General features: G+C 45.4%; 1 pseudogene; it reads right to left on the bottom strand.

The window, feature by feature from the left end:
* Nucleotides 1-862: 862 nt before the first annotated feature.
* Nucleotides 863-2,658, bottom strand: LOC138847889 (L-lactate dehydrogenase A chain pseudogene; annotated as a pseudogene).
* Between the last annotated feature and the right edge of the window lie 502 nt (nucleotides 2,659-3,160).

The raw sequence follows: 3,160 nt of genomic DNA, 5'->3' as shown, positions 1-3,160 counted from the left end.
TTTGGATCAGTGCAGCGCACCAGCCATGGCAGCCATTTGGGGAGTAAACCAATGGAAGGAAGACCTTTCTCTCTGTCTCTATCTCTCACTGTCTAACTCTGTCTGTCAAAAAAAAGACAAATATTGATATATAATACCTGCCTACCAAGGATTTCCTATTTTAGATTCACAAGCTTTTTTTCCATTTTTCTTCATAAAGTTTCAGGATAGAATGGAAGGAAACTAGACTAATTTCCTAACAATGATTAGAGTTATGCTGCTTATTTCAGACTTTCATTAGATCAGTGGCTGAGGCATAACTATTTTACATAAGAGTTATAACAGCAACAACATGTAAAATCTACAAGTAGCTTAGTTCTGGATCTCCATTAAACCTCATGGTTCTCCAAGCTGTGCAGTCTTCTGTGGGTGAACCTGCTCACCACTTTTCAGTTAGTGACTCAGCATCCTAGGATCCATTATTGCTTTCCCGTTCACCCTGTATTGCTGTAACCCTCTAAGCCCAGTCCTACTTTTTCATTTAGTCACAGCAGGAAAACCTACAAATACTTCTTTTTTAAGATTTATTTATTTTATTTGCAAGAGTTATATAGAGAGAAGGAGAGGGAGAGGGAGAGGGAGAGGGAGAGGGAGAGGGAGAGGGAGAGGGAGAGAGAGAGAGAGAGAGAGAGAGAGAGGAAGGTCTTCCATTGGCTGGTTCAATCCCCAGATGGCTGCAATGGCCAGAGCTGAGCCGATCAGAAGCCAGGAGCCAGGAGCTTCTTCCAGCTGAGCCAGAAGCTTCTTCTGGGTCTCCCATGTGGGTGCAGGGGCACAAGGACTTGGACTATCTTCTACTCCTTTCCGAGGCCATAGCAGAGAGCTGGATCAGAAGTGTAGTGGCTGGGTCTTGAACCGGCACCCATAATGGGATGCTGGCACTGCAGGCGGCAGCTTTACCTGCTAAGCCATAGTGCCAGCTCCTCAAGTATTTCTTTTTTTTTCACTGTTCAAGGTTTATTTAATGATTTAGTTGGTATGACACATGGATAGCTGGTTGCATTGCTATATGTAGATCTTTCTTTTTACATTATGTGCAGTGTACACTACTCATACATACAATACACAAAATAAGATCCTTTAGAACAGTTATGCACAAGACATGCAATATTGAGTTTATACAATATTGGATCCCAGGTTATGACTGACTAGGAAAAAAAGTTGGACTAAGCACGTTTGGTGAAGGGACCAGAAGTTACGTAGCACACAGTAAACGCACGTCTAGTCGGAAGGGCAACTGGAGCTCGTGCAACACAGGCAGTGGCACCTCAGAGGTGGGGAACTATAACTTAGGCTGACCAGCTCAGGATGACACAAAGTCAGTGTCACCCAGTACCTGGATGTAGCTGTCGGATTTTGTAAACCATTCTATTTCTAACTTTAGGAAACATGGTTTTTTCCCTCCCTAGGCCATCATGATCTCACTGCTTTAATCATGGATCAGATTAAAAAGGACCACATGCACAACCTCCAACTAAAACCCTGTAGTAGCCTAGACAGTGAAGTGGTAGGACATTATCCAAAGACTTTAAAACTGCAGCTCTTTTTGGATTCCCCAAAGCGTGTCTGCGCTCTTCTTCAAGTGGGCCTCTTCTTCAGAGGTCAGAGTCACCTTCACAATGTCTGAGATCCCATTTTGTCCCAAGACGCAAGGAACACTAAGGAAGACCTCCTCCTTTATTCCATAGAGCCCCTTAATCATGGTGGAAATCAGATGCACCCTCCTGAGATTCTTCATTATGCTTTCTGCCAGATCTGCCACAGACAATCCAATGGCCCAGGATGTGTAGCCCTTCAGCTTGATCACCTCATAAGCACTGTCTACCACTTGTTTGTGAACCGGTTTCCACTGTTCCTTGTCTGCATCGGTGCCTAACTCTGAGTGCAGAGTCTTCAGGGAGACATCAGCAACGTTCATGCCGTTCCACACAGGCACACTTGAATCTCCATGCTCGCCAAGGATCCAGCCGTGACAGCTCAGTGGGTGAACTCCCAGCCTTTCCCCCATCAGGTAATGGAAGCGGGCTGAATCCAGATTGAAACCACTTCCAATCACATGGTTTTTGGGAAAGCCACTTATCTTCCAGGCCACATAGGTCAGGATGTCCACTGGATTGGAAACAACAAGCAACTTGCAGTTGGGGCTGTACTTGACAACATTGGGAATGATGAATTTGAAGATGTTCACATACGCTGGACCAAGTTCAGACGGCTTTCTCCCTCTTGCTGTTGTGCCCCAGCCATGATGATCACCAGCTTGGAGTTGGCCGTCACACTGTAGTCCTTGCCAGAGACAATTTTAGGGGTTCTAAGGAAAAGGCTGCCATGCTGGAGATCCATCATCTCTCCCTTCAGTTTATCTTCCATGACGTCAACAAGAGCAAGTTCATCCGCCAAGTCCTTCATTAACATACTGATGGCACAGGCCATGCCCACAGCACCAACCCCCACAACCGTGATCTTATTTTGGGGGACATGTTCTTCCTTCAAAAGGTTGTAAATCAGCTGATCCTTGAGAGCTGCCATTTTGGACCTGGAACCAAAAGGAATCGGGAGTGCATGTCGGACAGGCGTGAGGGGCGCTCGGTAATGGGACCCGGGCTCGGCGGCAGCGGCTCCAGCACTCAAGTATTTCTTAAATACTTTTTTGTTTGAAAAAGCTACAGGTGGTATTGGGGAAAGGCAGGTAGATCTTCCAAGGTTTACTTGCCTGAAGGCTGAAAAAGTCAGAGATGGGCCAGACCAAAGTCAAGAGCATCAGCTAAGTCTCCCACATGTGTAGCAATAGCCCAAACACCTGGACCATCTTCTATTGCTTTTCTTAGGTCATTATCGGGGAGTTGGATTGAAGTGGAGTCTCTGGGACACAAACTCTTGCCCACATGGTATACTGGTGTTGCAGGCGGCAGTTGTATCCACCACATCACGATTCCAGCCCCTGTTACCAAGCACTTTTGATAAGAAATTTTCAAACCATAGCACAAGTTTTATAACTGATTTAGTCATTTGCCATTTTGGCTTATCCAATGAAGCATTAGAACATTATAAATACGAGTGAAACATTCCCCCAAATTTCCAGCAAAATCACCATACAGTGTGTATGAGATCTGTTACTATGAGG

Source organism: Oryctolagus cuniculus (assembly GCF_964237555.1).
Source record: "Oryctolagus cuniculus chromosome 17 unlocalized genomic scaffold, mOryCun1.1 SUPER_17_unloc_2, whole genome shotgun sequence".
NCBI classification, from domain to species: Eukaryota; Metazoa; Chordata; class Mammalia; order Lagomorpha; family Leporidae; genus Oryctolagus; species Oryctolagus cuniculus.
The sequence above is the reverse complement of the archived record's forward strand: the minus strand, read 5'-3'. Positions and strand labels throughout refer to the sequence as shown.